The following is a 10,327-nucleotide window of genomic DNA, read 5'->3' as shown; positions in this document are numbered from 1 at the left end:
AGCCACAAATCAGGGCAGCCGACATTGTATGCCACTGGGAGTTTTATGGGGCTTGATTACAATATCTCAAGTCATGGAAAAGTCGCCTAACTACCCCGCTATGATGAGAATAAGCCACCAGCTCTGTTCAAGCTGTGCCATTGGACACAAAGAATATGAAATTCATGAGACTAGATACAAAATACTCATGCATGAGCTTGATGACATACCAAAGCTGTGACTGCATGAGAAAGAGACAACATTGTGTTTTGACTTGCTACATCATTTATGCATTTTACATTAGACTATGAATTACAAGAAAACAATATACAAAACACCCTCCCCCTAAAACCCAAGCAAAAATACACAGAAAAAAGTCCAAAGAAAGAAAAATCTATAGAAAAGTCCCTTCCTCTATGCTGAGTATCCTAACATGTAGGCCAGGGATTATGGCTCTTCTCTACTTGCCTTCCCTGTATCCAGCTTAAAAGAGAATATTTTCCCACCAGAACACAGTGTAAAATAGTGGTGAAGTCATTGGTATACGGAGCTATGGGTTCAAAGGTCCTCAAGTTCAATGATCAGAACCCTGGGCAAGTGCTCCAGTACTTATGAAAAACTCAGTCCTTGACACCTCTTACGGTGCTTTGAGACGAATTAGAGAGGCAATTGCCCACAGCTAGTGCACAGTGAGGCTGCCTGGGCGCAGGAAGAAGAGCCAGGCTCCAAGTCCCACCTACGAGAAATCAATTGGTAATTTCTAGCTAGTCCAGGTAAGAGGCAGAGCTTCCAACATATTTAATCATCACTTATTACTTATTATGTTTGCTTTAAATCCTGGTTTTAAGTGTTAACTTTTCTGTATGCACTGTTTATTGGATGCTGGTGTCTGTACCAACTTTGCGAACTCCATTTTTGGAGTGAAATGTCCAATTGCTGGACACTACAGCAGTGTGTGCCTTCATGCCTAGATCCTCTTTTTAAAGATCAAAGCTTTTTAACCAGTGAAGAATTTTTGCACATCCTGGCTATAGAGAGAATATCTTTCAATGCAAAGATATTTCAGCAAAGAGATAGGAGGGAAGTCAGAAAGTTCAATTAATGATACTTATTTTTTCAGAATTGTAGCCTTTCTTTTGGGAATGGAAATATAATTAGATTCATTGTCAGAATTATGATGAGAAAAGGACTGCTCCAAAGATTTCTCAACAGCACTTCAGTCATACTGTTTAGCTCGCTTGACAGACAGTACGGTGACTGTGAAGGGCTACCTGCATGGGTAGCTGTACTGGAGGTAGTTTGGGAGGAAGGTGTGTGACCCAAATTTACACAAATGTAGTGCCTCCAAGTCATGTGAGAGGCATACAGAAAAGAGATCCTATGCTGCCGCTCAAATCCACAGACCGAGGTCGTATCTACAGTACACTAGATGTAACATCTTCCATTGTGTGGAGATGAAAGAAAGGAAAATATAGTGTAAGTTTCAGAAAAAATTTTCTGTGAGTGAAAGGAAGAAAAAAAAGTACTATTAAAAATATTCTTCGGACTTTGCAAATGAAGTAAGAAGAAATGTTCAGTACAGGAACAAATGACTGGCCCTTTCTTTCCAGCTTAACAAGACTGGAAACCTAAGCGGGATTCCTGAGCACTGTCAGACCTAGACAGGAAAAGAGAAAAACTAACAGAAGACACATCCCTTCTTTGATAGGCTGCTGCATTAGACAGACCAATTAATATGCCACTTCTGATTTTGGATCCTAATGAGCTTACTCTTTCAATGCTCCTGTAAAGATAAGTAGGTATCACTGTTTTCAGAGTGGGAAACTTGGTTATAGAAGAGAGATTAATCTGGGGTCACAAGGAAAGGCAATGAAAGGAATGATTTTAGCAATCCAGTGCCTCAGTCCCCACAATTTTTTTAATACGAATTTATGTGAGAATTTAGTAATCATGGTATTACCATACAGAAGTATCACTATTTCCGTTATATAACACAAAGAAGTGTTATCTACAATATATTTTTGAAATGTTTCACAGAATGAATATTTTTCTTTATAGGAAGAAGTGTCTATTTCTTAATTTTCAGAATGAGAACTATACACTGTAGAAAAGAGTCCTTTGAGAACTATTACAAGATAGGAAGCCCACCGGAAAGATATCTAGATGTCATACTGGGAAAACACTGAGAGCTGTCAAACTTTTGTTGAGCTCACTTAGTAATTAACAAACATTGGTGCTGGAAAGTTTTTTAAAACGTTGACTTTTATACTTTGTTCAGTTATTGGTTTGTTCAGATAGCATATAAATAACAATTCATGCATACTAACAGCTCTATTCAGAAATAGTGGAATATTTAACAAGTCGTAAGTTACAAAAAATAACCATTTTCTTTTTTGAAGTTACTAGCTATTCACGTACACAAATCTTTCTCTGCCTTCAGAAGCTTACTTTTTTTGAAGTAAATGTGTTACCATTTTTATTAAAGTATTCAATCATTTTACTGTAGTTTATTGAGGTTCAGAATTTTCACTGTGTCTTAACAACATTATGAAATATGTCAGGATGAGAAAATCACAACCATGATACTCATTAAAGGAATACCAATTCATTACTCCTCTACAGTGAGTTATACTACCATAAAGCAAAATGTGACATAATTCAAGTTAAAGTCAGCCATTACTGGGACTATACCAACATCCCAACCTCGTTACTGTTCTGCCAAGAGCATAGATTATATAAGTGAAAAATACAGTACCCTTTGAGGAGTTTGCTCATCTGTTTCCATTTTTGATCACATTCTTTGAACTTGCTTATCTGGAAACAAGAGGGAAAAGAGAAAACCCATGAAATTACATGCCTACATTAACGTATTCAAAATGTTTCCTTCAGGTCAGTCTCTAAACCCAGCGGAATGCACCAGGGATGAGAGTCCTGCAGAACTGTGACCTTCGCCACTGCCCTTGACATTCACAGCCTTCTTCCTGCTGTTCAGCCGGCTGGTCAGATAGAGATGAAGAAGTAAGTTCAAGAGCCAAGTGTGACTGAGTACCCACAGCTTTTCATTAATACTTACTCTGGACATCCTTGCTGTTAGTCACAGCCAATACAAAGTGGTTCAGCAGGTGGTTCTTTATTGCTCATACAAAACTACCAAAAGATAAGAAGCACCATTGAATTGGATGATAAACAGGAATCTGGAATATTGCCTGTATCAAATTCATCTTGCTATTACTAAAGGTGATACCAGGTCTAATCTATATGAACGTAACAAAGCTAAACAGCCAAATTCTACTCTATTGCTGTAGTTTCTAGTCCTCAATTAAGTATTTCACTCTGACAATGAGTGAAATGAGAATATGAGAATATGAGGAGTAATCTGCAGGTAAAGACTGTACATTGTACTTAACAGAAAAAAACTCCTTTTAAGAACTGTAGTATAGCATAGGTGTCAAAAGTAGTGATCTCTTATTGGAGAGAAACTGATTCTGTTTGAAACTTTCACAAAACCACAAAACTAAATGTACGAAGAAATGCACATTCAGATACTTTGTGGAAACTCACACACTGCTCTAGAGAGAGACTAGCTTTCAATACAGGTCCCTTAAGATAAAATAGTAGATCATAATTTAAAAATGTAACTATCTACATATGACACTTTCGTATTTCAGTAACTTTACAACATGTAAAGTCACAAAATGTCACAAAATATGAACTCTAGACACATTGCTAGGCAGTATTAGAAGCCTCAGCAAATCAAAAGCCACAGCAAATATTCCTTTGTCATAAATTAAAAATATGTAAATATATGCATTAAAATTAGAATAAATATGTATGATTTTCTCTACAAATACATAGAAAATTAGCATTCAATAACAGAAAAAGAGCACAGTCCAGATATAAGTCGCCATCCTTCTGAAGTGTGTTAACAATTGTGACTTGAGTGACATTTCTTACATTTAAACTAATCATCTTGCTCTAACATCAGTTTAAAGTTTTACTTAATAGGAATTTTTTTCTTTTTCAGAGCATTTCTGAGCATTTTTGAAATGAGAAATCTCATTGTGCAGTTTAAAAACCTCTTCTTTGAAATCCTTATTCTCTTTTTCAAGCATTACTTTTTTTCATGGTCATCATCTTCAAAGACAACCTGAAAGATTGCGATGCCTTGAATTTATAAGTAAGGAATCAGGGATTTAAATATGCTGCACTGGTGTAATATTATACAACACAGTATCATATAATTTCTGAATTCTATTACAGAGTCATATTATGAATAGAAAAAAAGTCGAGACTCTAAATAGGTCCCCGCTAGAAGAAAGGCTGCAGTACATTATATACAAAGACCATAACACATGGGGACATTTTATTGACAGGAATAATGCATATCATACTGTTTGTGTGCCCTCATCATTCAGGTCAATTTATTATGGAGGCTGTGTCCAGGAAGGCAGCTGGGGCCTATCCACCCACACTTCCCCCCGTGTTTATGAAGTGCTGTCCGTAACTAGGCAGGCAGGAGAGACTGTGGACAGGCAACACCAGGGGGTTGCAAAGTGCATGGCTAAGGAGGGGGGCTTGTTGCCTTTGTGCCATTTCTCAGTGACAGTGCTGCCAGTGTCATGAGGAGCACATCACATGTCAAAGCGGTGAAGTTTTCAGGCTGGGAGCCGCATGGAGTCCATCAGGCCTTCTGATATCAACACAGTTGGTTTTCTACTTGGTGTCGGAGCCACCCAGAGGCAATTCATATTCTGAACATTAACATGGCTTTGCATGCCTGTCACACATAGACCGTGCAGGGGTTTAATGCTATTGAAGACTACGGTTTAAATCTCTATGCAAACAGTGATTACCTTGTAAGAAGGTTCCAGGATAACATGCAACAAAAGACTTTAAAGTTATAGTTTTAGTAAAGCAAACTCATTTACATTTTTATTATGCGTGTCCTTTGTTTAAATCTTGCCACGTCCATTATGGAAAAGACTTCTTATGCAACTGAAGCTTATTGGGACAGCTACTCTTTTTTTCTTGTTGGTTTCAAAGCTATTGAAAACATTTGAATATATTGTCTTATGGCTGTCTAGATTTTACTGCCACATATTTCTTTTAAAATTATAGAAAAGCTTTCAAAGCTGGCACAGATCTTTATAGTAATACCAGAATATTAACTAACTCCCAAAACCATTTAAAATATGAACACAAAAGAGAAGATTCAGACAGCAGTTGCTTTGCTTACTAAAGAAAATTTAGGATATTATTTGCTTTGCTTGGTAAAAATATGAACTCTTTTTTAAAAATTACTTCAAAATAAAAATGTTGAAGGCCCCTGAAAGTAAAATTCTGAGGTTTTCAAGTGGTATATAAACTTAAACTATATTGTAATGATGGGTAAAATTTAGTCCATAACTATTTGTTTTTCCTCAAAAAGGAGATTTTTAATTTCCAATTTACCAGAACAATTCATCAATGCACATAAAGTTTTAGCCACAAAGTTTTCACTGGCTGAATAAGAAATCACGTAAATAAAATGCCAAGTGCTTTGGAAAGTAATTCATGCTACTTTGTGGTTCCCCTTGCTTTACTGAAGAAAGAGTAGCAGTTTACATAAAGATCTAGTATGGTTAACAAAAACGTTACTTTTAACAATGTAATTTTTAAATAAATTCTAACGAAATACTTCAACAGTGTTTCATTCTAAACAGTCTTTATGTAGTAACAGATTTTAAATTAATCCTCTGAGATAATGACTAATGAGTGCATGCTTTTATTGAAAACTTTTACCAAACCCTGCAGGCAGCTGAGCACACTCTGGGGAAAACAGCAGTGCTAAGGAAACAGCACACGCAATATTTAAGTAATTAGCTAACACTCTGCTCTGGCGGTGGTCAGCTCTAAACCACTGCAAAACCAACTTAGAATTTCAAAAGACCTTTTAAATAACTGTTACAGCTCTTAATAGGCTTAAGCATTTCTTCCTTTGCTCTGGCTGTATTTGAGCATCAACAGCTGATGCTCAAAGAAGAACCTTAACATAAACAAAAAGGCTTTCATTAATCCTGTGGCTATGTTTTAAACGGTACCTCAGCTATAAGGGTAATCATAATCTGTCACCGTTTTAAGGAAAGGATGGAAAACCCACAAAAGCCATTTTCTTCACAAACTTGTGCTTTGCCCATTACTTAGATAACCTTTAGCTCTAGCTCCACCATCTGCTGAACCCAAGAACTGCAAGTAATTAACTATTCAGTCTCCTGCTGCAATGAGGACACTCATTAGCAAAATGAACAAAGGGACAATTTTCTGTAGCTACAGTCATCTGTTACACTTTGAGTGGCAGGTTTTGTAGCAATGTTCTCTCTACCATCTGCCCACAGCGGTAGCGTTTGGCTTGCTTAAACTGGGGAACTTTTAAGTTGTAAGAAAAAAGGGCTGGAGGTTGGAAGGCGATTTTAACACGGCTTACAGAGGAGGCTTCAATATTTCTCACCTTTCTTGTTTTATTGCCTTCATTCTAACAGTTTTATTAATTTAAGTAAAAAATATGTATATTTTAGCCTTAATAAATTCTACTATATATTTGCTAAGGTTTTATACTGTAGACTCTTATGGCCACTTTTCTAATACTAGGCAGATACATATACATAATTTTGGAATATAACAAACTAACTTCAACTAGATTCATCCACCTATACTCATAGTATTCTAGCCAAACAGGTAAAGGCGAGAAAATATAACTATTTATTATGCAGCTGAGAAATACACGTTTCTGTTTGATACCCTGCAGTATTTAATGTACACTCAAAATAATCAATTGGCTTTTTGAATAATAATTATGATTTTTGCACTGTTATGCAAAGAAGTATGATGCAAATTACTAATGCTCTCCTATAACACGAAAAAAGAAAGTATTTGAGCATATTTTAGTTAATATTATAAACTGAACTTGTTACTGTTGTTGATTTACTGGGAATCTGCCTCGAAAACAAATCCATTCTCTAAAATCTGTCATCCAAATCACTACACACCTTTCCATTTCTAAGCTGTACTTTTGGTATTCGAAGTCCGCATTACGTACACCACGAGAGGGTGCAATTGTACAAGCTGTGATGCAAACAGTCATTTACAAATACACCAGTTTTGAGTTGCAAGGGAAATGACCATTTCGGTATTTATCTGTATTTATTGTTATTATCCATAGTGTATTACATTGGTACACATATAATTTAACTTTTTTTTTTTTTTTCCACAGTTTATAGCTGTATATTTCAAATAAATGCAGTTTAAGGTTGAACATGGGAACCTCTAGTACATGAATCTACTGGTCGAATACAAGCTTTTACTTCTCAGTCATCTGTTATTACACCTGCATCTTCAGTTTAGCTAACGCATATTTTCTATAAGAGCTTCCAGTCTTGAAGATTTCAGGAGATCAAGATGCCATCATTCCTTTTACAATATGCTCTATTAGCGAGTATTCTCACCAAGGTTTCATCTTGTAGCTGCTGTATTTGATTTTGTCATCTATGGAGGTCTTTTAAATGTAACAAAATGTAGGCACTGGCTCAGAAGGGACTGACAAATTGTTACTGACCCAAATAGCTCCATTTGCCTTTTCAAGGAATGTCAGAGCTGGAAAAAAAGATTAAAGACAGCACAGCTTTGGAGGGAAACAGTCATTTCATTGCAAACTCCTTGACAGAAGAGCAAATGTTTCTGCTTTGTTTAAATGCAGAACTCTTGGAGAAGAAGGTGGTGATGACAATTTTTTGCTGTACGGATCAGCTAAATATTGCACAGATTCTGAAGCAGTCCTGGAAGTGGAGCCTAAGGATGAAGGGTTAGCCAGCCAATTTGACACTGATTGTTTATTGCAACCAGCCTTCTCTACTTTCTCTTTTTTCATCTGCTCAGAAATATGTCTGTGGCAAAGATCCATTAGAAAACTTTTGCGAAGTGTTGTTAGAATGCTCCTCGTGACCTGGAGGGAGATTGAAGTTGTCATATACAGCACCTCTTAAGAGAATGCTGTATAAATCCCAAACCCTAGGCACATATCCTTAACTCCTCTCCTTGACAAGGTATTCAGATTCTGTAATCAAGTAATCTCAAGCTATTTGATTAACAGATTTAAACTGAGTTTTTCAGCTTAGGGCATGTCCTCCAGCTCTTAAAAGCGTTCTTGTTTTTCTTGTTCAGTTCCCTAACCATGCTGGTCCCTAACTAGGACTAGCACTTACAAGTTTCCAGAGATCAAATATCTCCTTACACTTATCTAATGACTGAAGAATTACATCAGCCCTTTTAAAAACTGTTGTGAACTGTGAGTCTGTGTTCAGTTGTCAAGTGTATTCTTGAAGATAGCTCTTTAGGTATGGGCTACATTCCTTGTTTCTAGAGGTATAACCAATAATTTCCAGTGGACCCAGTGCACAACAGGTTGTTACAACTGCCATGTGCTATCACTACTTATCTAGCACTCTGTATTACCTACAGGTTTAAACGGCAGTGTTTTAATCTAATCCTAGGTCACTGATGAATGATGTGGAACCTTTATTATTACAGAGCTTTATTAAACAAAGAAGCAAACAAACAAGAGCTATACAATGTTGACTCCTCATTTACAGGTATTTTTTGAAATCTTTCACTGTTGCACAGGAGCTTTGCCCAAAGAAAATGTCTTAGTCTGGTTCATAAATTAAGCAAAGTACAGGGCCTGGACAGCATCCCACCCTACTGGAGTTAAAAGGACAAATGGCAACAGTAGATATTTACTCTACAAGCTCCACAGTCTACGCAATTAATGTAACTTTGACTGAAGTTCTTGAACCGAAGAGAAAACTTCACTGCTGTGCTTGCTGGTTTTGCCCTTTAGGCAAAGAGCCTCATACATGTGTGCCTACCACAACCTAAGGTCTGAAACTACAGACTTTTATGAGCTTCCTACCCCTTAGTGGAAGATCAAAACCCTAAATTTTAAGGCATGATACATCTTACCATAACATATTGAATACTATAGTTTAAACAGCGCTATCAGATCAAACACATTGCAAGTCTTGACTTGACAGGTACCACTGTATTCTATTGAAATAATGAAATCAGCTTTTTTGGAAAACATTTTGTATAAAGCCTTTAGTGCTGATTAAGAACCCCCATATTAAGTTTTCCATTATGTTAACATATCTAACATCAACAGGGCAGCAGTCTCTGGGGGACCCCTGGATCTAAGCTATCTGGGTTACCTCATCTAGGCTAGGTGTCCTCTGTAAACATGTAAAAACCTTTCTGGAGGTTAATAAATCAGAAAGTACATGTTAACCTGCGATACAAGCACCTTGTTCTGCCTCCTCCTATAGACAGAACACCTTTTTTAAATTGCCCCCAGGATTTTCACAGTAATAATGATTCTACAATTTTTATGTAAGAGTAAGCTCATACAGTTGCAGACACTTCTCTTGCTACCAATACACTATTATTTTGTTCTTAATGGTGCCATTTATAGTTCTTTGACACATTGTCTATTTTACACTCTTCAAAACCTTCTAATTATATTAACTGCAGGGTTTTTTTCCTTTTTATTATATGTTGCTTTAATTTCTATAATTTGCTAACGTCACCTTGTCATGAAACTAAAACAGGACTTCAGTAAAAGCTGTTCTCTTCCTTGACTATAAGACTTCTGGTCATATAATACTTTTTTTCTTAGAGACTTCAGCTTTTTTGTTTGCATTATTGTGTTTAGTTTTTAAGCCTCGATCAGTTTCCTCACCAGTGTAAATCAAGCTTTTGAAATACTGCATGTATGTTCATAAAAAGACCGCCTTGCATACATAAATGTATTCATATACTTATGGCATAACTTATTAATTTATCATTCACCTTGTCCTCACCTTGAGTACTATGTGTTGTTCCAGGCCCCACAATTCGAGAAGGATGTGAAGGTACTCAAATGCGTCCAGAGGAGGGCAACAAAGCTGATAACAGGGTTAGAAGAAATATCCTGTGAGGAGCGGCTGAGGACTTTGGGCTTGTCTAGTTTGGATAAAAGGAGGCTGAGGTGTTTCTTTTACAGAAGGATACAAAGATGATGTGTGGACAGATGAAACTGAATTATGTTTCCTATTTGAAGACAACAGACTGAAGAAGTAAGACAGATCTTAGCCACTGTAACTGGCTATTTATGTCTGTATTTGGGCGGGGAATACAAGTACCAAGTCTTAGTCAGACTATCAGTGATACAAATTTGTGTGACATTAATAGAGTACTACAAATTCTTTTAGCAAAAATACTTGCAATAGCATAGGATAATCCCAAATAGCATTCTAGTACCTTCCCAACATTATATTTCCTA

Source organism: Strigops habroptila, chromosome 1, assembly GCF_004027225.2.
Source record: "Strigops habroptila isolate Jane chromosome 1, bStrHab1.2.pri, whole genome shotgun sequence".
Classification (NCBI taxonomy): domain Eukaryota; kingdom Metazoa; phylum Chordata; class Aves; order Psittaciformes; family Psittacidae; genus Strigops; species Strigops habroptila.
This window is presented reverse-complemented; position numbering follows the sequence as displayed.